A 20843-nucleotide genomic window follows, 5' to 3' on the forward strand; every position below is an offset into this window, starting at 1 on the left:
AAGCTATCACATGGCAAAGGACGGATGTACTCTGAATACAAGTTTTCTCTCTTCTGTATGAAGCAGATGCAACTCAGTTCAGATGTGGTTTGTCCTGAACTCCCTGTAAGCAAGCATCTGACGTGCACAGAGAACCCAGCTCTCTCTCTGCTACAGTAATAGAGAAGGGTCTTCCATTACAAATAGAATTTAAAGAGCTGGGTAATATTAAGGTTTTATATAAATCTGAAACAAACTACTTTCCAATGGCAACAAGTTTATTTTTACCCTCTAAATTTTTCCAGACAATTTCAAGGCCCACTAGCCCTTGAATCTCCTCCAGAATCAAGCAGTTTTCATTCCATGAAATCAAAATAAATTCCAGATGAATTAAAGAGTTACATGTAAACTATGAAAGCACTAAAGAATTAGAATAAAATATAACAATAGGAAAAATGGGCAAGGTATCAAAATAGTCTCATATGAGAAAATACATACAAAAATCTAATTAAGGCAGTATGAGATGTGTTTCCAATTACTAGTTTTTCCTATTTGTCAGTGATAATATCTAGTAGAAGTCAGCACAGAGGGAAAGAGGCAAGCACCCTATGATTATGGGCATTAACAGATGGGGCTCCTTTAAAAAGCAACACAGTGAGGCTGGCACTTTTAAAGTGCATATATATTTATAACCAAAAATACCATTCACATTTCTACTGTACCAAAAAAAAAATTAAAGAAAAGAAAGAAACCGAGAAAGTATGTAGTAAAGATCTTCACAGATGGCTGGGGGATAGCTCAATGGAAGAAAAGCCATGAATTCAGTTCCAAAACAACAAATTTGTAAATGAATAAGTAACTTACTAGAGTCCGACGTGAACTTGAACATTAGAAGAGTAAAATGTCCATCAATAAAGAAATGGGAGCTGGCCAGATAGCTCAACCATTAAGAGGATGACTGCTCCAAGAATGTGTACAGACCCAAGTTCAGTTCCCAACACCCAAGTCACGTGGCTCAGTCACAGGAACTCCAGCTCCAAGGGATCAAATGTCCTTTTCTAGCCTCTCCCACCTGCACATATGTGTGCATATCACACACACACACACACACACACACACACACACACACACCCTACAGAAAACAGAAAATAGAGAAGTACCTAATAGTGATTAACAGATCAACAGCCGTGTAAAGAGTGCTGGGTGGCCAATGTTAAACTGTGACGCACAAGAATACACTACAGTTAGAAAGTCATCAATGCAGTCAAAAGAGCAACTTACAAACTGTAAATGATTTTATTGTTGGTCAAAGGAAAATCCTCCCGAACTCTATACATGATGTCTATGTATTAATAGAAGTCATGTAAAACAACAGCAAAGAAAAACATGATACGGGAAAGAAGTGGTAATATAAGTTAGTGAGAACAGCGGGTACAAACTGTGGAACTATAGGGCTAAAATTACACAGCACACATAAGACTCTATGCTTTTAACTGTTCTCTATATATTATTCCCCCGATAGTGTATGTTACATAACACAGCTAATTTTCAAACCAAAAATCAACTAAAGTTACTATATCTTCAAGACATAGGGCAAATGACCAGCAGCAAATACCTCTGCTCTAGAGAGTTGGGACAGTGCCAGCAACACACTCCACTGAACGACTCACACATGGTAACCATATGAGTTCACACACAACAGACTTTAAAATATTTATCACAACTTACCCAACTTAAAGAACTACCTTCTATAGCCTGGCTATTTCCATGTTTATTTCAATGTTTCACTACTAAAAGTAGTTCTGGAACTTTTATAATTTAAAGCTTCCTTTGGTAAGCTCAGGTAACATATAAAAGGTTAAAACAAAATAATATTTACGCATTGTACTTAGTAAACTTTGACTAGCACACTCACCCGATGCTATCGCTGGTTGGCCCTACAACAGCACTCAGTATGTTTAAACAGTGGGCAAGAAGCAAGATCTGGCAAAAATTCAGCTGGCAAAAACATAGCATAACTTTTCAACTCATTTGAAGACCAGACGCCACTCTAACTCAAGAGAAGGCCCTCCATGGAAGTCAGGTACAGCAGCCTCCTTCCTCAGCTTGAACCCCAACCTCTTCCTTCCACTCACATTCTTCTGTGCATAGAGCATCACCTGCGGAGCCCAGCTCTCACAGCCTTCAGGTCTTACAGTCTCCTCAGGACAGCATTGCTCCATGCAGATGCTCCTCTTCTGACCTCCAGAACCACTCGCATGGTTAGTACAGGCTATTTTTATACCAACATCCTTTTCCTGACCTCTCATTACAGTTTACAAGGGGGCATAGCCCACATACTGCATCCCCTGTAAACACAAAGTGTTTATTTAGTTCATACGAAGTCTGGGCAGTACAGTCACTTTGGGACTTAAGTGACTGCATAAAGAGTATGGGAATTATCCTGCGATGGGGGAGCAACTGAAGTTCTGAGCTCAAAAGCAATAGCAAAGCTGTGTGGCCCATTCATGTAACCCCAGCACATGGAAATACACATGTGCCCTGTGCTCCATATCAGACCATCTCAAAACAAAACCAAGTAAGTGCAAAGATCACACTTGCCAGTTCAGAGAAGGGTTTTTAATCCCTAAAGTAAGAATGGCAGTTGGCTCAACACAAAGGTTAAGAAATGAGGTCTGTGGTCAAAAAACAGGAAATTCTTCCAACAAACGACCTCTAGTTCTGTGGCCCTGAACTAATTATGACTGCACCCTTCCTACCAAAAGGACCAGGGAGAAAAGAGCAGGCATGACCTTCCTAAGGTGCTACATGAAATGTACTCAGAGCCCACTGCCACAGTTCCTGAAGGGTACACACCAGATGCCCTACAATTCTATTTAACTCTGATACTCATTGCCTGAGAGTAAAGTCAAATCAAACTAGGTAAAGATCAGGATCCAACAAAACCACTCTTACTTCATATACCTATGGGCTTATGTATTTACTCAGGGTTGTCTGGAGTTGCAGAACTTAGGGAATGAACATATATACTAAATACATATATTTAAATATATAAATATATTTATGTACTATCTATATATACTATATGTTATATAAATATATTAAAAATGTATTTATAGTCTATAAGTAGAATGTATGTATCTATATAACATATAATTATAAATATAACATATTTTACATAGAAATATTATATAAATATTTTATGTTATATAAATATATTTTAGAAATATATATCCTAAATTTAAAATGTTTTTGCAGTTGTATGAGGGATAGTTATAAGGTTTTATGTTACAATAACACTATATATGTTTTTAAGACCTGGCTATTGTTTTCAACTGGAAATTTATCATGGCATACCACTTCCTTCCACCACTCCACGAGGAGTCACTCTCTGCACTGCTCTATAAAACAACGTGGTCAGGTCTATCACGCCACACCCCAATTTCTATATCCAATACTATATTAGTATTGAATACTGTATTATAGTATACTATACTAGTACTTTTCTGTTGCTGTGGGTTAAAAGCTATCATGTACAAAACATCTTAAGGAATAAAGAGTTTATTTGGCTAATGGTTCCGGATGGATGGTCTATCAGGGAAAGGAGGGCACGGCACAGCAAGAGCAGGAAGCTGAAAGGGCATGTCAACCCTTCATAGGAACAAAGAGAAAGAAAGAATAGGACACAGAATGTCCTGGTTAGTTTTTGTCAACTTGACACAAGCTATTGTTGTTTAAGAAGAGGAACTTCGACTGTAAAAAAAAAAAAAAAAGCCTCAATCAGATTGCCTGTAAGACTTTTTTTTTTTTGGTTAATTAGTGGTGTAGGAGGGCACAGTACATTCAGTGGCACCATTCCTGAGCAGAGTGTACTGATAGTGTAAGAAAGCAGGCTGAGCAAGCCATTGGAGCAAGCCAGTAAGCAGCACTCCTCCATGGTCTCTGCTTCAGTTTCTGCCTCCAGGTTCCTGTCTTGAGTTCCTGTTCTGACCTCCCTCAGTGATGGACTATGATACAGAATTGTAAGCAACACAAACCTTCCCTTTCCAGCTTACTTCTGCTGATGGTGTTTTATCACAGCAATAAAAACTATGAGACATTGGGCAAGAATAGAAATCCTCAAAACCTGCCTTCTGTGATATACTTCTAGAGTCAAGGTTCTGATGCCAAGAGTAGGTAAAGGCCACAGCCTTGACCCCAAGGTGTCAGCTAAGACCGTAAGGGAAGCAGCAATGAGACGATTATCACATCAGTTGGATTTAAGCAGCCTCATGACACCAGAACTTTCAACCTGCTAAGCAGGAATGAGGAATCCTGTCTATGTGTCCATGGGCCAATTCCTCAAAAGCACCAAGTAACATGAATCACTCAAAATTAAATGGGTAATTTTGAATACCCCCATAATAAGCATGGAAACTGAACTCAGATCTAAAAGTCTTCTGAAAAAAAAAATCTAGCCCAGACCGTTTCATCAGAACTCTATCAAATGACTAAAGAATTAAAACTAGTTCTACACAAGATCTCCTAAAAACACATGATGAATTGGAAGCATTAATGCAGAAGCCAGAAAAACAATATTGTCTCTCTCTGTCCCCCCCCCCCCAGCAGGCATTAGAAAAGAATTCAACGATATTAAAAACTGTTTTAATCCAGGGAACAAAGCTAGTTAAATAGTCAACAATCAATACATAATAATAGGTTCAAGAAAAATAAGCACACACACATACATACACTTTTGTGACACCACAAAAGTGGCTTTTGAAAACAATCCATTACTTGGTATGACCATGCATATTACTGTCAGTGTAACAGAAGTAACTAGGAGATCCATAACCCACCTCTAGTCATGTCTACAAGAATAGACCTACAAGAACTGACTACCAGGTAAAGATTGCCCTGATTGTGGGCAGGACCATCCCATGGGCTGAGTGCCTATTTGGAATGAAAGGTGAACAGGAGAAAGCTCACTCCTGTTCCAGGAGAGGGAGCCATTTTCTCCCCCTACTTTTTCACCACTATAAGCTGAGGAGCTCTGCTTCATCCACCCTTCCATCACGATGCACTGCACACCACAGGCCCAGACACATGGAAGCAGACTCCATGAACTGAAACCTCTGAAGCCAGGAGCCAAGATAAATAAATCTGCCTACCCTAGATGGTTCTTGTGAGGCATTCTCAAAATGAAGGGAAAAAGTCTGAAAAACATCCACTGGCAAACTAAGTTCTCAAAAAAAAAAGGAAAACTAGAAGAATGATAAGACGGTAAGCAATTAGAAAAAACACCCTACAGCAAATATTTTAAACCAAAAACATAATGAGCCCCCTCCCCACCCACATTACCAAAGAAACAAGACAAGTACAATAGCCACCCTTAGCACTGAAGTGTCAGCCAACAGGACAACAGGAGACACTGAGAGATGCCATCCAGAGAAGAGAACAGAATGTCCAGTTTGCAGAAGGTATGACTGGTACAGAAGAAACACTTATCACCCTTACAACCTCCTAGAACTAAATGAGTTATGCACACTAGATAAATACTTCTACAAAATCAACTATAGTTCACACGAAAAATCAATCTACAAAATAAAGCTTTCATAAAGCAAACCTCTGATAAGGTACACAACCCTCTGACATTGCAAATAAAGAACTCCTGCAGCTGATAACAGGCAATAACCCAATTAACCAAGACAAAGGCAAGGCTGGAGGGATGCGCCAGAGGCGAGGAAGTGTTCTTGCAGACGACCCTAGAGACAACCCATGCCAAGTACCTTACAAGGAGAGGCCAGCACCCTTACAAGGGACTCCAACACCTCTGGCCTCTGCAGGCATCAGCACATGCGCAAAGACCATACACATACTCATAATCAAAAACAATAAATCTGCTATAAGAGAAATATATGAATAACATTTCACCAGGGAAAACACACATATGCAAATACACATAGAAAAATATGACTGATATTAATTTGCCATCAAAAAATACATATCAAACCGTAACGGGACAACACCTTTCAGCCACTAGGATCATTTAACTTCTCTAGGACAGATATAACAAAAAAGCAAATAGGAACGAGTGCTGACGCCAAGGAACAGACCTGGCCACACTGCGGCAGGATGGTAAACTCATACAGCCAGTTTAGAAAACAGTCTAGGAGTTATTCAAAAGCTCAAGCACTATTATCCTGTGAGCCAACAATTCTAGCCCTAAGTATACAAAAGAAAAATGAAAACAAAAACCTATGCAAAGGGGCTGGAGAGATGGCTCAGCGGTTAAGAGCACTGACTGCTCTTCCAGAGGTCATGAGTTCAATTCCCAGCAACCACATGGTGGCTGACAACCATCTGTAATGAGATCTGGTGCCCTCTTCTGGCCTACAGTCACATATGCAGGCAGAATGCTGTACGTAAAATAAATAAATAAATCTTTAAAAAAAAAAAAAAACCTATGCAAAGCTAGAATATGAATGTTCACAGCAGCATTATTTCTAATAGCCACTACGCGCTAATCAACTTGGAATCCACCAGCTGATGAATGGAGTAAAAGAATGTGGCAGTCTGGGTGTGGTGACACTTACCTTCAGTACCAGCACTCAGAGGGCAGAGACAGGTAGATCTATGTATCTGAGGCCAGTCTTCTTTGCATAATGAGTTCCAGGTCAATCAAGGCGACATAGTGAGACACTATCTCAAAAACTAAAATAACAACAACAACAATAATGTGATACTATCCACACAAAAAATGGTTTGGCAATAGAAAGAACTAAATACTGTTAACACTGTACCAGGTGTGGTGATGTGAGAATGTCCTCTACAGGCTCATGTATTTGAAACGTGGTCTCCCAACTGTTTGGGAAGGGTTAGAAGGTATGGCCTCATTAGAGAAGATGTCTCACTAAGGGGGTAGGCTTTAAGGTTTCAAAAGACTACACTGTTCCCAGCATGTTCTCTTTGTTTCCTGCTTCCAGATCATGATGTGAACGCTCAGCTGCTCATGTCACCCTGGCCTTTGCCCTGCCATCATGGACTCTGAACGCTCTGAGACTGTAAGCCTCATTAATGTCTTCTGCATAACTTACTATGGTCCTGCTGTTTTGTCACAACAACAGCAAAGTAAGAGACACTGCATGTACAAACCCTAAAATATCACGTCAATGAAAAAGCCATTCAAAACTGACCAGATAGGGCAGGCCATGATGTAATCCCAGCACTGGGAACCTGAGGCAAGATAACCATGAGTTCAAGGCCAGTCTGGGTTATATAGTGAGTTCTAAGTGAGTTCTAGGTTAGCCTGGGCTACAAATATAGAGATAGGGTGGGGGGGAGAAGGAGAAAAGAGGAAATGCAAGAGAAAGATACCAGACGGTCAGCCTGACAGCCTTAGTTTGACTCCAGGGACACACATGAGGTCAAAACCAACTCCTGAAAGTTGTTCTCTGATCTGCACACACGCACGCACGCACACACGCACAAGTACTTTAAAATAAATAGAATAAAAAATTATTTTTAAAGAATAGGATTTGCATTTGTTTTCAAAATTCAGTACAAAGTAACAGCAATGAAGATAGTGTTTACTGACATTAGAAAAGAAAAGAAAAAAAGAACAGGGCCAGGGAACAGAGCTGAGGGCTCATAAATAAACCCATACATCTATACAACCTCCATATGGCCCAGCAACTCCCCTGCTGGGTATTTACTCTAGTGAAGTGAAAATTTACATCCGCATAACAACATATACACAAATGTTCATAGCAGCTTGTTTGTAAGAGTCAAACGCTAGAAATACCACAGATGCCCTTCAGTGTGCACATCCATCTGAAGGAGGAGTGCTGAGGAGGAGAAAAGAAAAAACTCAGGCAATAACTACAATGAATCTAGGGGAATTATGGCAAATGGTGGTAAACAAAAGCCAAATCCCACACCCTGAATGCTGTTTAAATCCACTACCAAAGCACTCCTTGTTGACAAAACTGTAGAAACAGGAGACAGACTGGTATCTGTGTCCTTCAGAGCAACACAACCACAGCCGTGTGGCACTGCTGCTCTCCATCTTGGTCGGGTTGTATCTTTTGGGTTTTGAACAAGTCTCATCATGTAGCCCAGAGTGAATGGGAATTCACTATGTCGTCCAGACTAGCTTCAAATCACCAATCCTCCTGCCTCGGCCCCCAAGTGCTAGAACCACCGACACATATCACAATACCTGGCTCTGCACGTGACTAGTTTCTAAAAGGAAGTGGCTAGGAAAAAAGAGCAACAAACATTTTCAGATCTTGTAATTTTAGGCAATTAATGTTCTTTCTCTACTTATAAACACGAATTAACAGATATTACTTCTGCAGGCTAAATGACTTTCAAAGCATATTCACATCCTGTAAGTATACTCACCACTTTTATTCAGCCCAGTGTTTGCAGTTACAGCCAGACAAATGAGGCAAGAAAGAGAAACACAGGCAACGCAAATACAAAATAAATTGAATTATTCCTTCCTACAGATATGATTTTATAACTGAGAGACCCTAAAAACATGATCCATAAGTCTAGAACCTTTCCAGCAAAATAGCAATATACAAAATTATACAAGGATCCATAGCTTGTTACAGCACCACAAAAACTCATGGGCTGGGGCACACACACCTTTAGTCCCAGCACTTGGGAAGAAGAGGCACGAAGACCTCTGAGTTCGAGGCCAGCTTGGTCTATAGAGTGAGTTCCAGGACAGCCAAGGCTACACAGAGAAACCCTGTCTCAAAAAATTAAAAACAAAAACTGAAAACAACTCAGTGAGAAAGCAATCAGGAAAATAATCCCACTCACAATAGTCTCCAAGGAGAAACTATTCTAAGCATAAACCTACTCAGACACAAAAGGCCTCTACCATAGAAATCATAAAACACTAAAGAAATACTGAAGACACTAAAAAGTAAAAAGAGTTCCTGTTTGCAAATGGGCAGATTTATACTGTGAAAACAGCCAACCGATGACTAGTTAATATTGTTAACCTAACAGATCTAGACTCACCTAGGAGACCGGCTTGGACATGTCTCTAGATTACCTAGACTGGGCTAACTGAGGCGGGGAGTCCCACCCACAGGCAGCATCATCCTATGGGCCGGAGTGCTGAACTGAATGAAGAGGATGAAGAGTCTCTGTCAGGACTGACACAATGTGGCAGCTGCTCACACTTTGTCACCTGCCTTCTGTACCAGGACGAATTGTGCACTGTGACTGAGCCACAGTACACCCCTCTTTAACCTGCTTCTGTAAGCTGTTTTGTACACCATGAAAAGTAACTCACAGAACATGTATGAAAATGTCAAAATCAAATTCATTACTTTATACAATATATGCTAATTTAAGATATATGCACACAGTACATCCTAACCTCTGAAAGCTACAAATGTTATATAGAAAGAAAAGGAAAAAAGACTATAAATATGGCTGGTTATTTTGAAATATTGAGGAAGGGCCTAAATACATATAGCAGCTGCCACAGGTTGTGAGGCCAAGAGCAACTATCCTTTGTGGTGCCACGGCTTTGCTTCTCTTGACCTTGACTGACTAACATTTCAGACTCTGAGAAAGTAGCCACCATGTTTGTATTAGTTTATTACAGTGGCTATAGGAAACTATCAACCTCCTAGTAATACACAAGTGCCCATGGGTGGAAAGACCCTTAAAAGGTTTAAGAATAGCCCCAAAAGACAAAGTCAGACATTTAAGAGTTCCTAATTTAAAGTAAGAATATTAAGACTCCCCTTTTTCTGAGACTTGATGAAATTCTAGATTCAAAAGGGAATAAATAGTACTTTGGGACTAACTGACTCCAATAAGATTCAGTTCCAATGAAGATCAGTCCCTTCCAAAGACAAGAACATCTTGTCCCAGTAACAAAGAGAAGCTAAACCGGCTTCTGGTCTGTGTAGTCTTAGGAGGGAATGGAAGCCACGCCACGCTGGTTCTATCACTAGCATACATGAAGCTAGTGAGAAAGGCCATCTGGCACGGCCTGCCACTGTCAAGTACTTCCGCCCTGTTTCTCTTCTCCACGCCTAATACTAGAGAACAAAACACCTTTTTTTGAATCAACTGGCTTGAATGAACAACTTGAGTTTTAGGCCAACGTGGTGGCCCACAACATACTCTCAGCACCAAGCAAGGATGAAGCACCTGGGTCAAAAGCCAGCCCAGCTACAGAGAGACCCTATGCAGAGAGACAGAGACAGGAGGGAGGGAAAAGGGAAATAACATCTTTTTGCTAAATTTCAAAATTACATTATGAAGCTTGAAGTCTTTCAATAAATGCAAAGACAATTGTAATATCATATGAAAAGGTCAAAGGGAGATCTCATTTAATAATCCTACTCATAGAAAGAATAGCCCTAAGCAGTCACAGGAAATCATACTCTATGGATATTCACAAGCCCTTGGCATAATTTGTAGTACAGGAAATAATTTTGTTCAATCAATCCCTAAAAGATAAAGCCACAAGAATGCTGTACACTTTTAGCTTACATTGAGTTAAAGCAGGCACGCAATCACAGAGCGCAGGCTGGACAAGCAGTGCTGTCCACAATCTCAGCACTCAGCAGTGGACCCGGGAGGTCAGGAACTCAAGACCAGCCTGCTCCACTTAGCATTAACACACAGTTAGGTTTGGCTATGGAGACAAACCCTGACTCCAAGGGGGCAAGCTTTAAAAAAAAAACTACTTCAACTACCCCCAATTTCCATCTTTTCTCCCTGTCTTAGTAAGAGTTTCTTTTCTATTGCTGTTAACAAAACACTATGACCAAAATGCAAGTTGGGGAAAAAAAGAGTTTATCTGACTTACACTTCCACAACACTGTTCATCACCAAAGGAAGCAGGACTGGAACTCAAACGGGGCAGGAACCTGGAGGCAGGAGCTGATGCAGAGACCATGGAGGTGTGCTGCTTGCTGACTTGCTCCTTATGGCTTTTGCTCAGCTTGTTTTCAAATGGAACCCAGAACCACCAGCCCAGGGACAGCCCCACCCACAATGGGCTGAGCCCTTTCCCATCAGTCACTAAAATAAATGCTTTATGGCTGGATCAAATGGGAGTCAATTTCTCAACTGAGATGTCTTCCTTTCAGATAATTCTAGCTTGTGTCCAGCTGACCTAAAATTAGCCAGCACGCTCCCTAACTTTACATACTCCAATTTTCACTAGAGACTACAGTCTACCACAAAGAAAACAATCCTAAGAGCATCTGTATACACTAGTACAGAAGACACAGGAAGTATCGTATTAATTAATTTTCTCACTGCTAAGCTAACAGAGCTGCTCTGAGAGGCTGGGTTTGTTTGGACTCACGGTCCACTGTATTACTGCAGACAAATCATGGATGCAGAAGAGTGAGAGAGCTGGTTTCCTTGCATCCACAGTCAGGAAGCAGAGAGCATGCTCAGCCCACTTTCTCCTTTTTCATTAAATACAGAATCTCAGCCAATGTGGGACAGAGCTGCCCAGTTAAAGCAGATCTTCCCTTCTCAATTACCTAATCTAGGTGATCTCTAAATTCATGCATGGCGTCTTGTCTTCTAAGTGATTCCAAATTCCAAACTGCCAAACAATATAAACTAACACAGCACTATGAGGGGCTCAACATGGCAAATATGGGCCTGGCAGATCTTGCCCTCCGCCCATCCCCCAAAGCTGGCCACCAAGGTCAGTTCCCCTATTGGACCACTTCCTCCTGAGGCTGACTATCAAGGTCCAGCTATCAAAGTATTGAAGTCCAGCAAACAAAAGCCCCCTTGTGGCTACCCCAATTAAGCTGTCCAATCAAAATTAACTCATCCTGACACATGTGTGTGTGTATACACATATGTGTTTTATATAGTACATATACACACATACACACACATGCGTGCACATACATGCCCTACAGGCTTGCCTACAATCCCATCTAATGGAAGCATTTTCTTAACTGAGGTTCCCTTTCCTCAGGGGCCACTTATTGTGCCAAGTTGACATAAAACTATCCAACACACACAATATTCTTATTTAAATTTTTCAAAACATGTTTTATATATATATATATATACACATATATACACATATATATATACATATATATATAAAACATATTTTGATCAAATTCACTTTCACTCTTTCTTCACTTCCTTTATGTCCCTGTGCGCCCTTTTTAATAACACACTGAATATGATTACTATTGCCTGTAGACACACAGGTGTGGGGTAATGCACCAGAACATGGTCAACCTACCAATGCTCTCAACCCCAAAGAAAAGTGAGTCTTCCTCCCCCAGGAGACACAAATTGTCATAAGCTCCTTATGCAGGGAATGGATAAATAGATCTGTGAAATTGAAGTGGATGGAATTCTCATGTGTGCCTTTACACACTTACAATACACAGAGGCTTTCCAACATGTCCATTCCCTGCCACTATGATCGACAACCTGGAATAGTCACTGCTCTGACTTCCATCCTCCACAGTTGTACACAGTTGTACGTGTTTTTCAATGTGGCACAACTCTTGTGTGCCTCCTGATGCCTATGAGATCCCTAAAGACTTCTATTGCTTTTGCAATGCTTCATTTTTTAAAATATATTACAATTTATTAAGCTATTCTGCTGTTATACCTTTGTGGTTATTATGAAGATATCATGAACATTCTTTTATGTGATTTTTAATAGTGCATTAGTTTCTCATGAGTATAGCTAGGACTGAGCAGCTGGGTCACAGGTGCGAGTGGACAAGGCCTCAGCATGTCAAAGTGACTAAGTGCCATTTTACATTCCTGCGAATGTACGAGTTCTGGCTGGTCTGCATCCACACCCCCAGCAGGGATCATCTTTTATATTTAGCCATTCTGGAAGGTGTACAGTAGTGTCTCATTACAAATAGCTTCTTCCTGTCTCTATTTTGCTCTTCACTCTCTGAGTGACTTGAGATTATAAAGAAACCTAAGGCAAACATGAATCACTTTGAAGGTCATTGTTTTTTTAAGGTCACTGGTTTCTTAGTCCTTTGAATAAAGCTGGCTACTCTAATTATGAGTGCTGATTTGTGTTTGAGATTTGAAAGCTTCTACAACATATTCAAACTAAATGAAATCCTACAACTGTAGCAAGTTCCCACTTTCACCCTGAGTCCACCGCCCTGCAATGTGTTTGGTTGTAAAAACTGAGTTATTCTAATGCTATAAACATTTTCATGATCTATTGACAACCAGCTAATTTCATCAGTGATCGCTTTCACATTAAAATCACTTTTATGCAAATATATACATACCCAAAGTAAAGTGGGGTGGAACTGTGTGTCTAGAATACCATCATTGAGAGCTGAAGGCTAACAGATCAAAGTAAAATGGGGTGGAACTGTGTGTCTAGAACGCCATCATTGAGAGCTGAAGGCTAAGAGAGCAAGGATTAAGATCAGCTTCAGGCTCTTGCTCCTCTCTTGTTCTCCCTTTCCTGCTCCCGCTCTCTCCCCATTCCCTTTCTCCCTCCCTCTCCACGTGCTCATGGCCAGCCTCTCCTTTTCTCTCTCTCTCTCTCTCTCTCTCTCTCTCTCTCTCTCTCTCTCTCTGTTTGCCTTGCTTTGCCTCTACTACAGTCCTGACTCCCCTCCCCATGCCCTAAATAAACTCTATTCTATACTATACCATCTTGTAGCTGGTCCCTCGGGGAAAGGGATGCCTCAGCATGGGCCCGCCGAGGCACCCTCTTCCGCCATACCTGACTACACATCCATAGAACATATACCCGCTTCTCTTTATCTTTTTATAAGCACATCACTCACTCCTCTCCCTTGCTCCCAATAAACCTCCTTTATACCAGGAAGAAAAAAAAAAAAAAGATCAGCTTCAGAAAAGAAAAGGGAGACATAACAACAGAAACTGAGAAAATTCAAAAAATCATCAGATCCTACTACAAAAGCCTATATTCACCAAAACTGAAAAATCTGGATGAAATGGACAATTTTCTAGACAGAAACCAGGTACCAAAGTTAAATCAAGATCAGATCAGATAAGCAATCTAAATGGTCCCATAACTCCTAAAAAAATAGAAGCAGTCATTAAAAGTCTCTCAATCAAAAAACACCCAGGAACAGACAGATTTAGTGCATAATTCTATCAAACCTTCACAGAAGCTAATACCAATACTGTGCAAATCGTTCCACAAAATAGATACAGAAGGAACATTATCCAATTCCTTCTATGAAGCCACAATTACGCTTATACCTAAACCACACAAAGACCCAACAAAGAAAGAGAACTTCAGACCAATTTCCCTTATAAATATTGATGCAAAAATACTCAATAAAATTCTCACAAGCCAAATCCAAGAACATATCGAAACAATCACCCATCATGATCAAGTAGGCATCATCTGAGGTATCCAGGGATGGTTCAATATACAGAAATCCATCAACGTAATCCACTATATAAACAACCTCAAAGGAAAAAAACACAAGATCATCCCATTAGATGCTGAGAAAGCATTTCACAAGATTCAACACCCCTTCATGCTAAAAGTCCTGGAAAGATCAGGAATTCAAGGCCCATAGTAAAAGCAATATACAGCAAACAAGTAGCTAACATTAAACTAAATGGAGAGAAACTTGAAGCAATCCCACTAAAATCAGGGACTAGACAAGGCTGCCCACTCTCTCTCTACCTATTCAATATAGTACTTGAAGTCCCAGCCAGAGCAATCAGACAACAAAGGAGGTCGTCAAAGGGATATGAATTGGAAGGGAAGAAGTCAAAATGTTACTATTTGCAGACAATTTAATAGTATACTTAAGTGACCCTAGAAATTCCAGAGAACTCTTAAACCTGATAAACAACTTCAGCAAAGTGGCTGGATATAAAATTAACTCAAACAAATCAGTAGCTTTCCTCTACCCAAAGGATAAACAGGCTGAAAAAGAAATTACAGAAAGGACACCCTTCACAATAGTCATAAATAACATAAAATACCTCGGTGTGACTCTAACCAAGCAAGTAAAAGATCTGTATGACAAGAACTTCAAGTCTCTGAAGAAAGAAATTGAAGACGATCTCAGAAGGTGGAAAGATCTCCCATGCTGATGGATTGGCAGGATTAATATTGTGAAAATGGCCATTTTGCCAAAAGGGATTCTTCACAGACTTAGAAAAGAGCAATTTACAAATTCATTTGGAATAACAAAAAACCCAGGACAGCTAAAACTATCCTCAACAATAAATAAAATAATTTCTGGGAAATTACCATCCCTGATCTCAAGCTGTATTACAAAGCAATAGTGATAAAAAACTGTATGGTTGGTACAGAGACAGGCAGGTAGATCAATGGAATAGAATTGGAGACCCAGAATTGAACCCACACACCTATGGTCATTTGATTTTTGACAAAGGAGCCAAAACTATCCAATGGAAAAAAGATAGCATTTTCAGCAAATGGTGCTGGTTCAACTGGAGGTCAGTATGCAGAAGAATGCATATCGATCCATGCTTATCACCCTGTACAAAGCTTAAGTCCAAGTGGATCAAGGACCTCCACATAAAACCAGATACACTCAAACTAATAGAAGAAAAAGTGGAGAAGAATCTCAAACATATGGGCACAGGGAAAAATATTCTGAACAGAACACCAATGGCTTATGCTCTAAGATCAACAATAGACAAATGGGACCTCATAAAATTGCAAAGCTCCTGTAAGGCAAAAGGACACTGTCATTAGGACAAAACAGCAACCAACAGGTTGGGAAAAGATCTTTACCAATCCTGCATCCAATAGAGAGCTAAGATCCAATATATACAAAGAACTCAAGAAGTTAGACTCCAGAGAATCAAATAACCCTATTAAAAAATGGGGTACATATCTAAACAAAGAATTCTTTTCTTTCTTTTTTTTTTTTTAGGCAAGCACGCTCTACCACTGAGCTAAATTCTCAACTGAGAAATATCCATATCGAATGGCTGAGAAGCACCTAAAGAAATGTTCAACATCCTTAGTCATCAGGGAAATGCAAATCAAAACAACCCTGAGATTCCACCTCACACCACTCAGAATGGCTAAAATCAAAAATTCAGGTGACAACAAATGCTGACAAGATGTGGAAAAAGAGGAACACTCTTCCATTGTTGTTGGGATTGCAAGCTGGTACAACCAGTCTGAAAATCAGTCTAGCGGTTCCTCAGAAAATTGGACATAGTGCTACCTAAGGACCCAGCTATACCACTCCTGGACATATAACCAAAAGATGCTCCAACATATAACAAGAACACACACTCCACTATGTTCATAGCAGCCTTTTTTATAATAGCCAGAAGCTGGAAAGTACCCAGATGCTCTTCAACAGAGAAATGGATACAGAAAATGTGGTACATCTACACAATGGAATACTATCCAGCTATTAAAAACAATGACTCCATGAAATTCTTAGGCAGATGGGTGGAGCTAGAAAATGTCATCCTGAGTGAGGTAACCCAATCACAAAAAAACACGTGGTATGTACTCACTGATAAGTGGGTATTAGCCCAAAAGCTTGGAATATCCAAGATACGATCCACAGACCACATGAAGCTCAAGAAGAAAGACAACCGAAGTGAGGATGCTTCAGTCCTTCTTAGAAGGGGAACAAAAAATATTCACAGGAGGAGAAATGGAGACAAAGTTTGGAGCAGGGACTGAAGGAAAGGCCATTCAGAGACTGCTCCACCTGGGGATCCAGCCCATATACATAAAGCCACCAAACCCATTTACTATTGGGGAAGCCAAGAGGTGCATGCTGGCAAGTGTCTGATACAGCTGTCTTCTGAGAGGCTCTGCCAGAGCATGACAAATACAGAGGTTCTCATAGTCAACCATCAAATTGAGAATAAGGTCCCCATTGGAGGAGTTAGAGAAAGGATTGAAGGAGCTGAAGGGATTTACAACCCCATAAGAACAACAATACCAACCAACCAGAGCTCCCAGGGACTAAACCACCATCCAAAGAGTACACACGGACAGACCCATGGCTCCAGCTGCATATGTAGCAGGGGATGACCTTGTTGGGCACCAGAGGCAGGAGAAGCCCTTGGTACTGCCAAGGCTCCACCCCCAGAATAGGGAATGTCAGGGAGGGGAGACCGAAAAGGGTGGGTGGATGGGTGCTGAAACTCTCATAGAAGAAGGGGGAGGGGGGACAGAATAGGGGGTTTATGGATGGGAAACCAGAAAAGAGGATAACATTTGAAATGTAAATAAATTTTAAAAATCCAATTAAAAAAAAAGAAAAAAGATCAGCTTTACCTACATAGAGAATCAAGAACCAACCTGGGCTACATGACACCTGGTCTCAAAACAACAAGAAAAGCCTAATATAAGAAAACCATTCTAATACCCATTCTCCCAGAAGGATTCAGTTTTTCCAAAAGAAAGTATCTTATATGATTCTTTTCACTCCCTTGGAACCATTACAAAGAATCCAGCTAGCCCTTCCTTTTAGTCAGTCAACAGTACCTCCAATCCCAACCATTAATTACAAAGTATACAATTGTTCTGTAGAGGACCTCTGCCTCTCTGCGCCTCTCTCTGCCTCTCTGCGCCTCTGGCCCTGCCTCTGCCTCTCACATAGTCCTGCTCTTCACACCCAATCCATATTCTTTTCTGATTTCAAAGCTTATGGATTGTGAACTCAGCTCTGCAGCCGCTTATGCACAGTCCACGCACCAGGTCTGCATTATGAAATGCTCTTCAACTGATCCTCTGTCACGAAGGCTACCTCTCAAGAACATAACAAGGCATGGAACCTCATCTTAGTCTGTAATCCCAGGACATGATAAACTGAGGCAGGAGGATAACTTTGTATTTGAAGCCAGCTACACAGCAAGTTCCAGGCCAGCCTGAGCTAGAGACCTTGTCTAAAAAAATTGATTAATTAATTAATTAATCAAGCAAGTAGAACAGAGTTCTAAAAGAGTCCTATTACTCCATGTCTTAGTTTGAATTTCTACTGCTGTGATAAAACACCATTACCAAAAGCAATGAGGGAAGAAAGGGTTTATTTCAATTTTCAAGGCTCTGTCACAGCTTATCACTGAGTTTTGAAAGTCAGGGCAGAAACTCAAGGCAGGAATCTGAGGACAAGAACTTGAGGACATAGAAACATGAGTGCTGCTTACTTGCCTGCTCCCGTGGCGGCTCAGCCTGCTTTCTTACACAACTCAGAACCATCGTCCAGGGTAGCACTGCCCTTCAAAGGCCGGGCTCTTCCATATCAATCAATCAAACTATGACCCACAGACTAGCCTGCCGGCAATCGGACGGAGGCATTTTCTCAATTGAGGGTCCTCTTTCCAGTGAGGGAAGACAAGCTGACAGAAAAGAACGACTAGGACCTCTAACTGAAAGCCCTTGATAAATCCTTACTGCCCACTGCATAAGAAGAGTGTTAGCTGAGAACAGCCTGGTTCCTCCCCTGAAAGAATAAGCATGTTCTCATGTGTCCTGCCTTGACTGTGTCCTACGACGCACGTTCACAGGCAGGCCATCTCATGCTCTATTTAGCTCCCTTCCTCACTCGGCTAGGCCCAGCCCAGCACATGTTCCCACAGCTCTCTGCTCCCACCACCATTACATCTGAGTGCTTAGCACACTGTAAGTTAATAATCTATTCATACACCTAGTCTTCAGGTTGGACTTGGGCCTCTCCTTGAACACCAAAGATCAGATTAGGTAATAATTCTACATTCCAAGGAGGCAAAAAAAGCTGATAAAAATGTCACAGCCACTTCTATTTATGCCATTTTTTTTCTACAAATACTGAGAAAATTATTAGTCTATCTTAACAATCAACTGTACTAAAACCAGTTTTGTTTTAATTCATCCAAATTATTCTCTCAAAGAATTTAATCAGGGTTGGGAAGATGGCTCAGTGGGTGAAATCCTTGCCACACAAGCCTGAGGGCCTCAATTCAGATCCCCAGCACCCAACGTTTGGCAGCATGTGCATGTGTTGCTTTTAAAACAAAATCCCAAACTACCAACTGAAGACTTAGGAGCCAGACGCTGTGGTAAAAGCCTGCTAGCTCAGAGAGGCAGAGAAAGCACCCAACTGACCTTCCTACTGCACTAACCTCCTGGAAGGAAAACGAGGGCTTTTTCCCCTTCTCGACATGTCTTAAATACCCTTCAACTCAAAGACGCTCCTTTCTGTTGAGTTATGTTCACTCCCTGTCTGCTGCTTACTTGCTCTGCCTCTTGACCTTTATTTATCTCTTGGATTAAAGGTGTGTGCTAAGATTGACCTCCACCACAAGTACTTGTTCACAGCAAACAGAAAGTTCTAGGATCAAAGCCTAAAGATACCACATTAGAAACCGGTTCACACAGTCCACAATCTCTGGATTCACAATATAATCAAATATACTGCAACATGTATGTATGCAATCCAAGCACCAGGAGGCAGAAATTAAAGGATGCTCAGAGAGGCAGAGAAAGCACCAGGGGCATGAAAGCAATAAATAAATAAATAAATAAATAAATAAATAAATAAATAAATAAATAAGTAAACCCCAGCCTAGTCAATCAGTGATCATCAGACTCAGTGAGAGCCTTTCTCAAAAGATAAAGCCTTTCCATGTGTATGCCCTCCCCACACATACACACGTGTTGAAGCCCGCCCCCTAGTACAGCTGTACCCATTTCATCCCATGCCTGCCAGTCATTGATGCAGAAAAAGAGTTTGACTCAGAACACGGTCATGCCCACCACATAACCTATCATGTTCTGGGATTTGTTAATCTTAAGAAATTCCACAACCATAAGAGTATAGATCAGTTAGACCTGTTCTATCGAGCTCGCCAAAATAGCTGGAGTCAGAGCTGATAACAGGGCTGCACTTCCTGCACCTGTGCACAGGATCTTTGTGCTTTTTTCCTTTATAAACTGGCCCTGAAAAATGTTCTCTAGGTCTAGGCTGTGACTCTGATCAGTCTTGGGGTGTATGCTCAATACACTATTCTTGCTTAACTGAGACTTGAGTCTGAGTGGTTTGTGTGATGATTCCTGAACCCCAACATATCCACACACCATACACAAAAGAATTTAATAAAAACTAAAATTGACTTGTGTTTCCTGATAGGTATAAAAACTCTCTATTTTAAAACAGTTCTTAAGAATACTGGACATCAAGACTGCACAGGACAGCACTTTCTTAATAGTCCTCTCACTCAGGAGGCTGAGGAGACCGAGTGTCTAGGACTGCCTAGAGTTTGAAGCTAGCATGGATTACAGATTAAGTTTCAGACTAACGTGCACTACAGATTAGACTGCTGTCTTAGAGAAAAAGTAGAATGAACATACTACTTAACCAAAGTCACCAAAGTAACTACCACAGATAGCAAAGAGTGAAAGTAGCTGTTTAGACGACTACACTCAGCTCACACACTCCCCTTAGCACACGATATTCCCGTACACATATAGTGAATGTATGGAAGAATGCGGGGGCCAGGCTTTGGGGTGCAGGACTGTAAACGCAACTATTTAGAGGGCTGAGGCATGAAGAACATCACAAGTTCAAGACCTTCCTGAGCTAAAGAGTTCAAGACTAACCCTTGTTCTCGAGAGTCTCAGAACTTATGGAGGTAATTTATTGAAATGACTTACTCAACAATGGCCAGATGCAAATGGGAAGCCCAAGAATCTAGTGGTTGCTCAGTCCCACGAGGCTAGGTGTTTCAGCTAGAATCCTGAAGAAGTAGGTTCCAACAGATGTGCTGGCAGTAAATGCAAGCAGGCAAAGAAGAACCACCTCTGCCTTCACGCACTGTACTTATATAGGCCTCCGGCAGAAGGTGTGGCCCAGATTAAAGGTGTGCCTGGCCTAAGCTTTTCTAGGAAC

The 20843-nt window shown here is 40.9% G+C and overlaps 1 protein-coding gene across 4 annotated transcripts in view; it reads right to left on the bottom strand.

Moving 5' to 3' along the window:
- Positions 1-20843, bottom strand: part of Lclat1 (lysocardiolipin acyltransferase 1) — a 129135-nt gene that overhangs the window by 105999 nt on the left and 2293 nt on the right. The window contains exon 1 of one of the 4 annotated variants that reach the window (XM_032908944.1): positions 6555-6653. The exons of the other annotated variants lie outside the window; for them this stretch is intronic. The gene's annotated coding sequence lies outside the window, so the exon portion shown is untranslated. Of the gene's footprint in view, positions 1-6554; positions 6654-20843 lie in introns of those variants that run through there. 4 annotated transcript variants of the gene reach the window in all.

This window comes from Rattus rattus, chromosome 7 (genome assembly GCF_011064425.1).
Source record: "Rattus rattus isolate New Zealand chromosome 7, Rrattus_CSIRO_v1, whole genome shotgun sequence".
Classification (NCBI taxonomy): Eukaryota; Metazoa; Chordata; class Mammalia; order Rodentia; family Muridae; genus Rattus; species Rattus rattus.